Source organism: Rhinopithecus roxellana, chromosome 9 (genome assembly GCF_007565055.1).
Source record: "Rhinopithecus roxellana isolate Shanxi Qingling chromosome 9, ASM756505v1, whole genome shotgun sequence".
NCBI lineage: Eukaryota > Metazoa > Chordata > Mammalia > Primates > Cercopithecidae > Rhinopithecus > Rhinopithecus roxellana.
Window position 1 is genome coordinate 110,909,461 of NC_044557.1, and position 17,045 is coordinate 110,926,505.

At 41.9% G+C, this 17,045-nt stretch overlaps 1 pseudogene; it reads right to left on the reverse strand.

The window, feature by feature from the left end:
* Positions 1–14,847: 14,847 nt before the first annotated feature.
* Positions 14,848–17,045, reverse strand: part of LOC104657293 — a 164,213-nt pseudogene continuing 162,015 nt past the window's right edge.

Genomic DNA, 17,045 nt, shown 5'->3' on the forward strand with positions numbered 1-17,045 from the left:
AATGTTTTGCCGTTGACTTAGTCATCCTTCTTCTCCTGGGTTTTCAACTCTCAGGGACCCCTGTGTCAACCTAAATACGCAGGAAGAAATAATTTGTGACTAGACCCTCTGCCCCAGATAGTCTATAGGCCTCCCAGGAACAAAGCAATTAACTCCCCCACTTACCTTGGGAAATTGCTCTGAGATCCCGTGTGAAAGGAGATGATAAATACAAATGCAAAATAATTAGTCCTTGAGCATTTCTTCTTACATAGTCATGGACGTAAGTGCAGTCTGTGATGCATGTTCCTGCCCGAAGCCTCAGGAAGCCTAATTAACAATCTCCTGTAAAGTGCTACGAGATGCTCCAGATGAAAGGTGGTTAGTGAAAGCCAAACATCATCCTGAGCAACATTTGATCCTGCCCCTCCTGGGGCTGCACCATTACCACCTGGACTGACGTCACTTTCTGCAGTTAGCAGCTCTTCTGCCAGGAAAAAGAAGAAATGGGAGTGTCCAGGTCCCACCAGGTGACCCACTAAAAAAAACAAAAAAGAAACACCCCCGGACTTTTGCTCCAGGGTCCTTGCCTGCTCATCCATTCTAAGAAGCCAGATCCCATTTTCTCCAAATTACACTCTTACTGCCTAATTGAGCTCTCTTCTCCTTAAGCTGAAGTCACTTAGGGTAGTAGATGAGTCAGAAACACCAGTGTGGTTTCATTTGCTTTGAAGGCAGTTTTTTTCTTTTTGTCAAGTTGAGTTTGTCCTCAGGACAAATGTGAAGGAGGTAGAGTTTGTCTTTAACACATGCCTACTTTCTCTTTCTAGGGGCTATTGCCCTTCGTTGGGACCTGGCTGTACTAGTCAGGGTTCTCTAGAGAAACAGAACCAAAAGGATATATACATTTAATATATATATGCCATATATATATGGTATGATAGAAATTGTCTCACATGATTATGGAGGCCAAGGGATTATAATCCATGATTTGCAAGCTGGAGAACCAGGAAAAGAAGGTGAAGTGGGGGTGGCGGTGATGGTATAAGTCCCAGCTTAAGTCCAAAGGCCCAAGAGCCAGGAGCACTGATGTCTGAGGGTAGGAGAAGATGGATATCTCATTTCAGAGAGAGTTAATTCACCCTCCCTCTGCTATTTTGTTTTATTTAGGCTCTCAGTGGATTAGCATTGGGTAATGCCCATCCACATTGGTGGGGGTAGTCTTCTTTACTTAGCCTTACTATCTCAAATGCTAGTCTATGCCAAAAACCCTTCACAGATACCCAGAAATAATGTGTTACCAGCTATCTGGGCATCCCTTAGCCCAGTCAAGTTAACATATATAATTATCCATCACACTGACCACACAGCAGGCCTTCCCTCTTCTCTTCCTACCCTGTTATCTCTAAACCAAGCCCTGGACTCATATGTTTCCATTTCACCTTTAAAACTGCTTTCTCACAATTGTTATTTTATAAACATTTTACTATGTTTATTTTATCAGATGTGAAAACCATAATGGTTGATTTCATTCATTCCTTTTTATAGTTTATTTATTCTTCAATATTTACTTAGCACTCCTTCTGTATCAGTGTGCTTGGCAGTCAATGAACCAGGCTTTTGAGGTGAGACATGCCTCTTTTGATAATTCTTTTTTTCTGCCTGTCCTTTAAATGCTGATTTTCCTCTGGGGTCCATCCTTAGACCACTGTTCTCACGTGTTCATGGAATGTTCTCTTCAGTCCACATGGTCTCTCTAGGCTGCTGCACTTGGCTATGAAGGTTGTCAACCTCGCTATTTCAGGGAGCCCCAGGACAGAGTTGAGTTCTGTAGTGATTGGTTCTGCTTTCCTTGAGAAATCTCAGCTAATCCTATGCCAATGACCCCAAATCTGTGTCACCAGAGTCTTCCTCTTTCTTCAACATTAGGCTGCCTGGATTCAGTTTGATTTGATTTGGTTTGAGTTGATTTGATTCCCTTTCCTTCCCTTCTTTCCTTCTTCCTTCTTTGTAGATAGGTTGCACATAACATAAAAAATTGATACATAGTATTTTACATATTTATGGGGTACATGTGAGTATTTTTTACATGCATAGAATATATAATGATCAGGTTAGGGTATTTATGGATTCCCCACCTTGAGTATTTGTCATTTCTGTGTTGGGAACATCAGAAACCTCGCTGATAGCTACTTTGAAATATACAATACATTGTTGCTAACCGTAGTTACCCTACTCTGTTATCAAACATTAGAAGTTATATCCTCTATCTAACTATATGTTTCTACCCATTAACCAACCTCTCTTCATCCCCTTTCCCACCCACAGACCCTTCCAAGCCTCTGGTATCTATCATTCTATTCTCTACTTCCACAAAATCAACACTTTTAGCTCCCACATATCAGTGAAAACATGTGGTATGTGCCTTTTATGGTAGAACATAACATTTACCTACAGTGAAGAATATCAAGTTAGTTGGTTTTGGCTGCAATGACAAAATGCCATAGACTGGGTAGTTTAAACAACAGAAATTTATTTCTCATAGTTCTGGAGTTTGGGAAGTCCAACATCAAGGTGCCGGCTGATTTAGTTCTTGGTGAGGACTCTTCCTGGTTTCAGACGACCATCTTCTTGTATATCCTCACATGGTGGAGTGGGGCAAAGAGGAAACAAGCTCTCTTCTGTCTTTTCCTGGAAGTGTACCAATCCCATCCTAAGGGCTCCAGTCTCATGACCTAATTATCTCCAAAGGTCCCATCTTTAAATACCATCATACTGGGGATTGGAATTTTAAGGCATGAATTTTGGAGCAAATGCAAACATTCAGTATATAGCAGGCTCTAATCTTAAGTGTATATCACAATAAGTTTCCACATATGTGCACTTGTGTGTATCCTCTACCCAGTTCAACATATAGAAGGCATCTAGCTCCCTAGAAAGTTGACTCATGCCCCTCCTCAGTTGCTACCATCCCCCAGAGGTAACCAGTTTTGAGACCTTTTTATTTTTATTTTTATGAGACAGGGTCTCTCTCTGTCACCCAGAGGGGAGTACAGTGGTATGATCTCAGCTCACTGCAGCCTCAACCTCTCAGGTTCAAGCCATCCTCCCACCTCAGGCCCCCAAGTAGCTAGGACTACAGGTGCGTGCCATCATGCCTGGCTAATTTTTGTATTTTTGTAGAGGCAGGGTTTTGCCGTGTTGTCCAGGTTGGTCTTGAACTCCTAAGCTGAAGCGATCCACCCACCTCAGACACCATTTTTGGAACTTTTTGGCCACAGATCAATTTTGCTTGTCCTTGAACTTCACATACATAGGACGTGAAACTTGTATGGTGTTGTGGGCTAGGTTGAAGGCAAGTAGTTTGGCTTCTTTCACTCAATGCAACGTCTGAGAGATTCATCCTGTTGTATATATCAATATTTAGGACCATATTTCTGATGGGATATTTCTACTTGTATATTCTGCTGGAAAATTCAATGCTATATACCACAGTCAGACACACAATTTCTATATTTTAAAATATGAACAGAGGTCATCTTTGGATCAAAATAATACAACTGACCCTATAGAGTTTCTGGAATATTTTAATGAGATAATGCATATAGAATGCCTAGCATACTACTCAAATAGTTAAAGTCAAAAAGGTTATTCAGAATTAGGGAAGGGTGACAGATATCCTTATTGCTCCTTTTTAATCTTAGTTGTCTACTTGCTATTTAAGGGATATAAGTCCTGAGCCATCTAGTGGTCATGGTATTAATGGATATTTTAGCCTTTAATAGTACTAAATAAAATGATTTTGTGCTTTGGGGGGATTTAGCGATGCATTGGGGTCTGCTTATTTGTACATTTGCATGTGAGTTAATTTATTGGGAATTACATATTAGGCTTTGGTAGTACCTTAATTAAGCCTTCAGTGTGAGAAAAATAGTCTAGATATTCTGTCTCCTTTAAGCATAGAGTGATGTCTTTAATCACACAGAGAATCTTAATATAAATAAATAAAAATAAATAAAATAAGAACAACCCTAGCCTTCATTCCGTGTAAGTGTCAGACTTACTGCATTGCTGAAGTAGTAAATTTTTCATTTTGCATAACCTTAAGGCTTAAGCATAATGTGTATCTATGGTCGTCATAGAAGCTCTACCAAACATTATAAATATCTAGACAAAAGGAAAACGGAAACAAAATTCTGGGAATTTGGAGTATACAGTCAGGAGTCTCCCACTCTGGGAACTAATCCTGGAATCTGGGAAAGTGGCTGAACTGTAGATGTCTGGAGTCAGGAAAGAGTTATGTATTGCTAGGAGCTTTATAAAGGAAAGAGTAACTACAGGAATTAAATTTCCACAAATCTCCAATGCTGTAGTTTTAGGCACTGCAGCTCAACTGCTGTAATACACACACTTAACATGCTATGGAAGTGGCCAAATGCCAACTCCTTTCATACCCCGAATTGTCAGTTTAGTCGAGTTTGAGCTTTTATAATGATAACACATTTAAAAATGGAAACAATAAAGAAACAAGATTTATTTTACACAGATTTGCTTCCCAGCTCATTCTGTGGCCATAGTCCATAACATTAAAAATGCCAATATGAAAGAAAAGCACTTACCATTTTTTCCCCCCAAAGTTCCTCCATTTCTCAGCCTCTTATTTTTATGTAAATGCAGTCAAAAGGACATAAGAGTGACACAATGATCTGCTGGCTGCTGAAAATTTGGGGCAGCTATAGAGCCACTGAGTGGGCAACAGTGATCAGAGGGGCAGGGTTCCTTCTGAACAGAGGCTATGAGGATCCTCAAGGTAAAGATATAGAGCCACCTGTCTCTCCACAAGGCAGTGACAAAACATGGTGTAAGCAATGGTCCTGGCCTCACTGTGCTTCTATCCTCATCTCCAAGTTTATGATATTAATGGTCTCCACCTCACTAGCTATGTTATTATTCATTCACTGAATATTTATTATCCTTGGTATGGGATGCTCTGCTAATTGCACAGATGTGAGCAAGACATGGCAGCTCCTATGATATTGCTGCTCCTTCTTACTTTAAATTAATTTTTGTTGTTGTTGGGTTTTGTTTTTTTAATAGTCTTGATCTGTCCCCCAGGCTAGAGTGCAGAGGCGCGATCTCAGCTCACTGCAGCGTCCACCTCCCGGGTTCAAGTGATTCTTGTGCCTCAGCTTCCTGAGTAGCTGAGATTACAGGCACGTGCTACCATGCCCAGCTAAGTTGTTTTGTATTTTTAGTAGAGACAGGGTTTCACCATGTTGGCCAGGCTGGTCTTGAACTCCTGACCTCAGGTGATCCACCCACCTCGGTCTCCCAAAGTGCTGGGATTAGAGGCGTGAGCCACTGTGCCTGGATTGCTCTTTCTTTATCATGAAAATGACCTCTTTCATGTGAAGATTTGCTGGCTTGCAGATGGGAGTATCAAAAATAAGAACTCTGGGTCATGACTTTGTGTGCAAAGGTCAAGAAGAGAGAATGTGTGATGGAAGAAACACAGCATGGTGTGACCGTAGCAATGTGACAAGTATTTCAGGACTTGAACCTCAGTTCTATGCCTTACTAGCATGTGACCTTGGACAAGGTACTTGCACTCGCTGAACTTTCTTCATGGAACAAAGATGATTATGCACACCTACTTCCTAGGATCGAGGTGAAGATCAATGAGGTAATGCATGAGAAAGGCAGAGGAGAGGACAGAAAGTGATAATTGTTATTCCCCATCCATGTATTTACCACTGACTCTTACAATGATTTTTCTTTTTGTTGTTGTTGTTGTGCAGTGGCGCGGTCTCCGGTCACTGCAAGCTCCGCCTCCCGGGTGCACGCCATTCTCCTGCTTCAGCCTTCCCAGTAGCTGGGACTACAGGTGCCCGCCACCATGCCCGGCTAATTTTTTGTATTTTTAGTGGAGACGGGGTTTCACTGTGTTAGCCAGGATGGTCTCGATCTCCAGACCTCATGATCCACCCACCTCGGCCTCCCGAAGTGCTGGGATTACAGGCGTGAGCCACTGTGCCCAGCCCGATTTTTCTTTTTCATTTACTCTGTGCTGGGGTCCAGTGATAAGGCAGAGAACAAGGCGGTCCTCCATAGCGTGGAAAAGGCCAAGCCTGCTGCAGCACACGCGGGGGCAAGCACAGCTCTCCTGGGGCTTGGGTTGCAGCTGCTTTCTATCTTGATGGCCTGGGACCAGATCTATGTTAGATGGCAGGTTAAGGAATAAAAGAATCCTCCTCACTCAATTCATATGAGTTGGCTTCTGCATTTCGTCGAGACTTCACCATCAAGACTCTTCTTGGGATGAGTGATGTAAAATAGGGAAGGAGGGAATAACTAATATATCAGGTTGTAGATGTCTGTTCACTTAGCCCTGATATTCCTACAAGACTGCTGTTAGCTTGCAGGGAAACCTTTATCTCTGGATTAAACTTCCAGTGTGCAGAGGGAACTTATTTTGTACAATAGTTGTTTTTCTAAGAGGAAATGCAAAACAAAACAAAGACACAAACCTCCCCCAAAATCTCATTTTAAATATACGAGGACAGTTGTGACTTATTAATTATAGGCTCAGGCAGCCCTAAGCACATGTGAACAGTTTTCCCTTAATTTATATAAAATTGGTAAAGTTAGTCTTGGATTTTCTCATGGTGAGAGATAGCCTTGTATTTAGTCACAAAAACTAACAGCTACGACCTGGGCTTGCTGGGGGCAGTTAGGAGCAGGTTATTCAGCTCTTGCTTTAGATAAGCACTGGGTAAGAATGTCAAGTCTCCCCCTCCCCCCTTTTCCTGCTCCCCACATGCCACCCACCCGGCTCTCCCAGATGTTTCAGATTCCAAGAATGTTTGCATTGATTAAACATTCTATTTTTTGCTTGTTTCCCCATCCTAGACCTTGAAAATGTTATCTCTACTTTTATTGCTTGAGATCAGGGTTATTTCTGGAAGGTGTGGCGTTCTGGGAAAAAAAAATATTCTGTGTTCTCTCTCCTGGTTCTTTTCTTTCATATGAGTGGGAGCTAAAGTGACTTTAATGGCAGCTGTGAGAGAAGGAGAGACTATCCAAAGTCTATCCTTGAAGGATTCTGCTAGAATGTTCCTTGAGTGATAGGTAAAGGAGTGTTTATGGGCTTGTCTGCCATCTTTTTTTTTTTTTGTTAGAGCCAGGCAGCCTTTGTTTAGCCATTTAGAAGCATGGAGTTAATCCGTTTGCGTGGGTAGGGATGATATATGTGAGGGAGAAGAGAGGTGAGGATGGTCATATGGTCACATTCTGGGGAAGGAAATGAAAGGCAACAGTGCCAATGAATTGAGTTTCAGAAAACAAGCCACAGACTGGAAATTAGTCCATCAGTTATTCAGTAGCCTAATTTTGATTCGAATGCACTTCACTGGTTTAGTACCCAGGTCATTGCCTTCAAGCTATGCTTGGGCTAGTGATCAGAGGCAACTAATATGGAATACATTGTGGACTTCATGTTAGTAGACTTGGGATAAAACTAGATCTTGCCACTTCCCAACTCTACACCCTTGGGCAAGTCAGTGAACCCTTCTGAACCTCAATTTCTTTATCTACTAAGACTTGGACTATAACAGCCACTTCATAGGACTGGTCTTTCTGTGTTCTTGTGAGCATTAAATGGAATAACATATGCAAAAATTTATATCCACTGTTTGGCATCCAGTGGATGAATTGCACTGCTAGGAATTTTGAAGTTCATAGAGTGCCCTTTGCTGAGGAAGGGATGCTTTCATGGGAGCTTCTGTTATCAAAATTGCTTTAAAATGACCCTTACCATTCTAAAAGTGGATCTGATTTAGAGAATTCTGGGTCAAGGCTCTATTAAAATGCAAATTTTCATCAGTGGTTTTTCTTGATAAACTCTATCACTATTTTGTGAAATAGGTGGGGTTTATAAAAATTGAAGGGTATGGGTTTAGCAATGATTTAGGGGTGCTAATTCCCCCAATTTAGAGTATCAGATGGGGTCCATGATATTACTTAGAGACCTGTCAAAAGTGCAGAAACTCAGTCTCACCACAGACCTGTGGCATCCAAATATCTGAGGGTGTTGGTGGTGAGGGTGATATTGGAAATCTACAGTAAAAACCAAGCACCCTTGGTGATTCTGTGCACAGCCAAGACTGAGAGCCGTTGCTTTAACTGTTATGGGTCATTTATTACTTAGGCTGACCATGGGATTTGAGCACAGATTTTGATGGTGTGGAAGGAAGTTGAGGAAGGAGAGGTAGCCGAGGGTTGGATGAGAGGTGAAGACAGAGATAGAAATAACTACAGACCAATTTTTCTGATTTCCTTGATGTGAGAACCATCCCTTGCCTCATTAGGAAGGATCACCTTCTAGGGAGTGAGACTAGGACTAATTTGCAAGCACTTGAGCCTGGAGCGAATCAGTAACTTGCTTTTTTTCCTCCTTCATTTTTTGATTTTGCACAAGGTTCTGCAAAGGCTCAAAGTTGTGCTTAGAGATCCATGGTGGGAGGACTGGAAAACATACTCCAGCCATGAATTGTGCCAGTGGGAACTTATTGGGTTTTTTTTCCTCTCTGATTAGAGTGAGCGTAAATCACATGCTTGCTATTAGCACAAAAAATAGGTGTGAATTAAGTTATTGTATTTCCTGAATTTAACTTTGCCTGTGTAATAATACTCAGCCCACATGAATAAAGGATATATTTTTCTCCCAGTGACACGTCTGTGATTCTTCCCTCTACCTCCCCCACGCCAAACATCCTACAAGAAAAGGAAGAGAGCTTTAGCACCAAACACAAGGAGGTTTCACACAATTTAGCAGGCCATGGTGGAGTTCCTGGAATGGAGTGGAAAGCCCAAAATAAACATCCAGGAAGAAAAAAGGAAGCGGCTACAAAGACCTTACTTTAAGATTGCAGGACTCTGCTTTTATTGCCACAATTGAGTCACGTGAATTTTTGGTCTCTGCCACCAAGAGGGGTGTTTCCCATGGATTGATTCATGTTCCCTGTTTCCTCCCTGAAGGAAAAAAAGGAAACTACTCTGATGATCTAAGTAGTCCCAGCCATCAAAGTAGTAAGAACTCATTGATTTTAGGTTCACACAGAAGTGTCTGTGAAATAATGCCAGGCTTAGAGATTCTGTTCCTGTAAAAATGCATTCATTCGACAAGCACTTACTGAGTGCCTATGACACGCCAGGCACTGTGCTAAGCAATGAGAGACAGAATCTGATAAGAAATTGCCCTTGTCATTAAGGAGCCTTTTGTCCACTGCAGAAGACATGAAGTGAATGAAGGATGCCCTCAAAATATGAACTGAATGCTGTGGGAGCCCAAAACACTGCTCTAATTTTTCTCTGTGACCCTTCACATGGCTACAGCCCAGTGAAATTCAATGAAGGCAACCGTTTCAAAGTTGAGTTGCTGAAGGGGGCTACATAGTGTTCTCCCCAAATTCATGTCCACCTGGAGCCTCAGAATGTGACCTTCTTTGGAAATAGGATTTTTGCAGGTGTAGCTGAGTTGAGATGAGGTCATATTGAATCAGGGTGGGCTCCAATAAGAAGAGGAGAGGGTACACAGAGTCACATTGGGGGAGAAGACCATGTGAAGATGGAAGCAGAGATTGGAGTGGCCAGCAACCACCAGAATCCAGAAGAGAGGCGGGGAAGCAGGGAACAGATTCTCCCTCCTAGCTCCCAGAAGGAACCAATCCTTCTGATGCCTTGATTTCAGACTTCTGGCCTCCAAAACTGGGAGGGAATTTATTTCTGCTCTCTTAAGCCACCCCAGTGTCTGAGAGTCTGTGGATGGAAGCTCTGGGAAATGAATAGAACTGCTTGCTACAGACTGCGTGTTGTTGTCTATCTCCTTGCTTTGCTCCTGAATCTACTAAACACACACAGTGTTTCTCTTGGCATTTGAAAAACCTCCGAATACTGATAAAAGGGAGAAACAAACAGGAGACAGTTCAATAATGCAAAAGTTTCCATGGTTACTTTCTTATTTGCCTTCTACTTTGGTGTTTTCTAATCAAGTTATTCTGGCTGGTGCTTAGCACTTCAAAACTGGTAATTCCCATGGCTGGAGTTGTCTTTATCTTTGTTCTTACCTGCTGTCTTTCTTCACTTGAGCTATCTCCAACATCGTTTTGAAAAAACCTTTGTCTCTTACAAAGGTCTGTAGCAGCTAACCACAAGGACTTGCTAACTCATGGCGCAATTGTAATTGTTGGCCTCACCTCCCTGAAAGAGGTTAGTAGGATAATGGCTATATGAATATGAGAATTTTAGCCCAATAGGCTCCCAGTTGTTCTTATAAATATAGGAATGTTAATGTTGGGAGAGGAGAATCTAATGAAATTTTCTGTTGTAATGATACAGAAGTTGAGGCAAGTGTTGGTGGCTTTTGAAACATCTGGGTAACCAGAGCCAGAGTTGAGATTGAATAAAAGGTCTTCTGTCCACCTTTCTACATGTTGGGCAGAGATGGAGTGGCCATTGATTCCAGTGGTTTAGATACGAGAGGTTAAAAAGTTCTCTCTCAGGTTGGATTATCTGGGAACATTTTAAAAATTCGACTTCTCTTCCCTTCCCCCGGCCTCATTATTAAGTAGATGCCAGATGGTGACTTGTAGATTGTATTTCAGTTTCCCCATTCGCTCAGAAATTTTATGACTTTGGTTTCATATCCACAGGGCAAAATGTTTCCAAGGAAGCTTGAAACTTGTTGAGGGGATTGAATGTCCCTCCAACAGCCCCCCTGGGATGCACTTAGTGGTAAACATATCTTTTTAATCTATTTATTTTGCTGTGTCTATGGGGGCTACTGGATATATAATTTTGATAGAAAAAATAAGTTAAATTAGTCAAAGCAATGGCCCAACTGAGCCAGACTCCCTCCAGCCTCCCCAAACACGACTGGTTGTGAAATGTGTGCTAGAAAGGAAACCCAGGATTATTAATGGGCTGGCCATCTAGAATATCTGTCATACTTTTGCTTTACAAATCGCTGCCGGCATCACTTGTGAGCCAAGGAATAAGCCAACCAGACCTAAAATTATCACAGCAGCCACAAGCGTTCATTCCCACTTCCAAGAATATGCCTGAGTGGAAGGACAGTCTTCTGAGTGACTCTACCACTTATCAGATATGTTGCTTTATTACTTAACCTGTCTGGCCTCAGTTTCCTCGTCTGTAAAATGGTGGTCACTCTTTCCACCTCTCAGTATTACCATGAGGACAAGAGATGAAGTTCATGAAGGAGTTTTTGGTCAAGAGTAAGAGCTCCACAACTGGGAACTATGCTTATGATTTGATTGATTGATTGAATGAGATGGAGTCTCACTCTGGAGCCTAGGCTGGAGTGCAATGGCATGGTCTCAGCTCACTGCAACCTCTGCCTCCCAGGTTCAAGTGATTGTCCTGCCTCGACCTCCTGAGTAGCAGGGATGATTACAGGCACATGCCAGCACACCCGGCTAATTTTTGTGTTTTTAGTAGAGATGGGGTTTTACTATGTTGGCCAAGCTGGTCTAGAACTCCTGACCTTGTGATCCACCTTCCTTGGCCTCCCAAAGTGCTGGGATTACAGGCGTGAGCCACTGTGCCCAGCCTATGCTTATTATTTTAAAAAATTATTATGATCATTTGTGAGTCTTTGTTCATAGTCTTCACCATTATAAGCTTTTAAAATGGGAAGTCTTCCTAGGTTTATTAATTAATTGATTTAAGAGATAAAATGTCTGCGTTACTTTCAGTCACATTTTGGCTGTGGTTCTTCTGCTTATTAATGCGTCCTTTCTCGTGGTCCCTAGGAAACAGGTCAGCTGAATGTCTTGTGGCCTCTGCCTGGTCTTAGGTATCGTGGCACAGGGACTGGGTGGCGGAGGTAGGAAGAGGCAGTGAATGGCACCCCTCTTTGGGTAAAAGTGTTGTCGCCCACTTAGCTGAGTTGTTCGGGTCCCAAAGTGCTCTTGCCTTAAAAGGCCCAAAGGGGACATCCGAAGGCACAGAAGAGCAGTTCGTATTAAATTATGGGAACATCTGATTGTTCTGTCTAACTCCTCTGGGAGAGGCAGATTCTCCATCCTATAGCAATCACACTGATTCTCTTTCTTAAATTTAGAGGTGTGGTCTTGCCCTGTTGCCCAGGCTGGAGTTCAGTGGCAGGATCATAGTTCACTGCAGCCTGGAACTCCTGGCCTCAAGTGATCCTCGCACCTCAGCCTCCTGAGTAGTTAGGATTACAGGGGTGTGCCACCCTGCCTGACTAATTTTTAAATTTTTTTGTAGAGACAAGGTCTTGCTATGTTGCCTAGGCTGGTCTTGAGCTCCTGGTTTCAAGCCATCCTCCTGCCTCAGCCTCCCAAAGCACTGGGAGTAGAGATGTGAGCCACTGTGCCCAGCTGATTCTCTTTTGGTTGCTGTTTGAGATTCTGCTCGGTCTTCTGTCTTCCACTTTTGCATCTCTCTGTCAAGACAAGGCACTATTTCCATTCCTACCTAAGAGGAATTACAGTTTGCCTCTCTGTGCTTGAAAAAAGAATATGCTGGTGTGTTATTAGGCTTGCTAACAGGTCTGAAAATATCTAAGATTAAAGGCACACCTTATTTAATATCTTTCTTAAGGAACTAATTTGGACAAAACACCAGGTATCTAATTATCAAAAAATTGGAGCCAGTGGAGAAGATGGAAGGAGTTACTATGTTTAAACAAATGAAGACATAGAAGTGAAACTGTCACATTATCTTCAGGCACATAAGTTTCCATCTGACCTGCTGGGTAGCTGTTTATAATAGAAAGGACACAGCATTTGGAATCAAAACATTTGAATTGTGTTTCAGCTCTGCTTGATACTAGTGTGATCGCATTGGGTAAGACTTGAGTCTCAGTGTCCACATCTATAAATGGGGATAATAATGCCGGCCCTACCTGTCAGACTGGTTGTAATGATCAAATGAGTTTAATGATGATCAAATGAGTTTAATGTGAAAGCGCCTTGTACCAAATGCCATATAAGAATTATTAACAGGTTATGGCTCAATAAAAAGGAGCTTCATGTCCATTTATATCTACTCAGTGTGTAGCTGATCTTGATCTCCAAGGAAATTAGGATCAGCTACTGATTTCATACAGAAAACCGAAGGAAAGTGTCTGCAAAACTCAAATCACTGGTCTATGGAAGCTTTTTGTCATTTCCAAATGAATCCAGGAAGAATTTAGGAGCTGAAGCAGTTTCACTGCTTCATTTGCTTTCAAAACTTCAAGTCGTCTGGAAAATTACAGGGTTGGAGTGGCTAAGAAAGTGAAACCACTGAGGAAGGCATTGTTGGAGAGGTCCTCGTATGGACGGCACTGCTGAGTTCTGCTGCAGACGCCACGAAGTCAGCTATTTTCAACCAGAGAGCCGGGCTGGAGGAACTAAACTAACCAGGAGAGCCTTTCTGTGTTCAATTCCCAAAAGGCTGAGGAGGAAGTTAATTTACTCAAGCTTGCTCAGGGACTTTCTGGTACAGAGAGGAAAAAGGGAAAGAAAAAAAAAAATCCTTCATGAGTAGGAGGAGGTGGAAAGTCAGAATTTTCGAGGCTCTTACTGTACTGCTGGAACAAGAAAGAGCCAGTACGGGACAAGGAGAAACAAACATGTCCGTCCCTTGATTCAGTTCCTTGATCTCCTTCTTGGCAGGATACACAGCTTGTCTTGAAAGCAGAGCTCTTGAAAGATCTCGCCAGCATGTGGGCTCATGTAGAAAGTACATACCGAGTGACTTTCCTTCATTCCATGATAGTGGTGGATTTAGGTCAGGACCGTGAGCTATGCCTTTCATAATGTGCCCAGTGAAGTACTAATGCTGACATGATTTTTTAAGTTCATAATTGTTCCCGCGTCTGGGCAATGGTGTTAGAAAGTCACAATGCTCTCAGTCATTAAAGAACAAGATTAGGCTCACCTCTGCAGGCAGAGAGATGGGGCTGGCTCACGGTGAGTAGACGACAAGTCCAAAATAATAATAATAGCTGCCTTTATCTGCGGGGTTCTATGCTTTATTCATTGTGTTTTGTGTGCATTTTTTTTCTCATTTAATCATCACAACTAACTTATGAGAGAGGTAGTATCATTCTGTTTCTCAGGAGTAGAAAATAGTACTGGCAGAGGTTCCATAACTAGCTCAAAGACGTACATTACTAGGTGTCAGAGCTGAGAAAATAACTTTTGTCTGAGGAATATGAGTCCTTTTAAATTATCAGGCCCAGAGGGACATTAAAATGAGACAACAATCACATCCTACTTCCCGCATGAGCATCTCTCAAAATTGCTTGCTGTTGCCACAAGTAGCTATAAATTAACCCACTAAGGCCACACCAGACACTATAACCCACAACCTATAGCTTAACAATATATAGCCAATCCACTAATCAATGTTATTTCTGTAGAACAATAAGAATTTCTGACAAATAGCTTTGTATCTACCCACTGTCTGTTCCCCTCTTTTGCTTTTAAAATATTCACTTGCAACTGCTGCTAATCGATGTATATTCAGAGCAACTTGAATCAGTGTTCCCAGATTACAGTCTTCAAGCTTGGCCCAAATAAACTCTCCATTTATGTTAACTTTTTTCTCAGCTTCTTCCTTTTAGGTCAATGTATCCAAGATTTAGACCCAAGCATGTCTACAGGTAACCTTGTACTGCCCTGATTAAACAAAAACTTGTTGAATTCCTCAATCTGAAGGGCACCATGAAAGGTGTTGTGCTGTCTTACAAAAGGACACAAATAGCTGTGACATAAGGCCTAGCATAATAAGTGTCTGAAGGAGGAGCCATATTCAATGGATGCAGCAACAGGCAACTGATCAGTCAAAGCAGGTGCTGGCATGAAACCACCAGTCATGATGTACCAGCGGGGACAAGTTAATCAGCAGTTCCAGCATTGGGGAAACATTTTGAAAGCCACATTCATTACCATCTATCAGATAGGATGAGGGTGAATTGTGGTTTTGAGGCCACATCTAGAACATAAGTTAAACCTTTTGTAACTCAAATTATGACTCAACAAACATCAATGGCATTGATGTGGGACGTTAGCTCCCCATCTTACCCTAAGCATCTCCCAGACACTTTAGTGTAATGCTTGTGTGCAATGCTTTGTGTGCAATGCTTTAGTGCAGTGCTTGTGTAATGTCCTGTGGAATCTTCATCTCTGGACACCTAGTTGGCCAGGCACGGCTGTGTTTTGGTGACTGCAACCACTCCTCCAACCAGGGACTCCCCACAGGGGCGGCTGCTCTCTCTTCACCTGTAACAATTCCAACATCTTAAGAATAGGTCTGCTCACAAACTTTTTAGCTGTTTAGACTCTGTTATATCTTATTCTCAGGAATCTTTATTCTTCGTTGGCTGTCTGAGAGAATGCTAGTAACGTGATGTGCAGTGTAACTCACCATCTTCTTTAACCAATTTTATATCTAGACCGATGGAAAAATGATCCCTCAGCCCCCAGACCACAAAGCATATGTTGAATTCTTGCTGTTAACTCTGCTAGGTACCATGTCAGAGACAAAAAGAGAAGTCATGTTTCCTTGTTGAAGAGTTTTTACCCTCCCTAGAGAGACAAGACTGATGTCCCCATGGAGATCAGAGCATCAGAGAAGGAGTGCAGCAGTTAGCCTTTTCCTTTCCTCTTGCTGTGACCTTGCTCAAGCCACTCAACCTCATGCTGTGCCTTCATGTCCCCACCTGAAAAGAAAAGAACTGACCTATCCAGTATTTTACTGCTAATTGTATTAATTGTATTAATTGTATTACTGCTAATTTCTAATTGTATTCTAACCTTTTTTCAGATTTCATTAACTCATAAGACAACAGTGATAAACAATTCATGACCTACTGGGAGAATCAGGCATAGGTTCTGTGTAGACCTGGAAGGAAAATGTGCATAGTGAGTTGGGGGTATTCATAGAAAACTTGAAGGATGAGAAGGAACTCATTTGCATATTAAGGAACAATTAGGCTTGCAATGTGTGGGAAGAATTTGGTCCATTTCTATCTAGGGTATAAAAGGATTAGTTTTGGGAAGTTACTATCTAAAGTGAAATTGTAGTTAGTGTATGTAGTAGGGGAGTGGGTGGATTCAGGGTGCATTTTAGACAAATTTGTCATATTTCTGTCCTTAATTTGTTTTCTTAAAATCCAATTCCATTTCTTGAGCTTTTTTCTTGCCCCTCTAATTTAAAACAAGAAGTGGCAGTGCGTTTGTATGTTTGTATGTGTGTATGTGTGTGTGTGTGTGTGTGTATTTCACCACTTCTTGTTCCTGAATTCTAAGGGAAAGAACAGCTTACACATCTATTAATAGATGTCTGCACACTTTCTTTCTGGAACCCCCCACTCCCAATATTCTTTCATTATCTAAAGGGCTCCCCAGTGTAAATAGTACCATGGTAGCTAGTCTTCAAAGATGAGTCCCCTGCATAGAATCATGCGTCGTCACACACATGCACCCTCGCATAACCCTTTCTTTTTGAATCCGACTGGCCCTGAAACTCATTCTGTGGAGAGGTGGCAGAAGTGAGGCTGCCTGATTTTCAAGACTAAATCATAGAAATCCCTGGTGTTTGGGCCTGAGTCTGTTGTTATGTTAACTCTTGGTAAACTCTCTGTTAGAAATTAGCCATGAGATAAATAGGATAACAGCAATGTTATCCAGAGATGTCATGGTAGGAGAAGCCCAGGAAGTTGAGATGCTATGTGAAAAGATCCAGGGACCCCAAAGGGACCTGTAAGTGAAGGAACCACCTAAGAAGTGGATCCTCTAGTTCAGCTAATGTTATGTATATCAGAGACAAACCAACACAACCTGTCCCAAATTCCCGATGCACAAAAATTATGATCAAGTAAAAGTGGTTGCTTAAATCCTTAAGTTTTTGGGCATAGTTTTAAAGCTGCAATACACAGCTGGAACAAGTACCACAAAGCTGTAATACTATTCCTAGAAGTGTTTGCAGCTACAATGTACAATTTTTTTTTTAAGTAGTGGAAAGTAAGGTTGGAA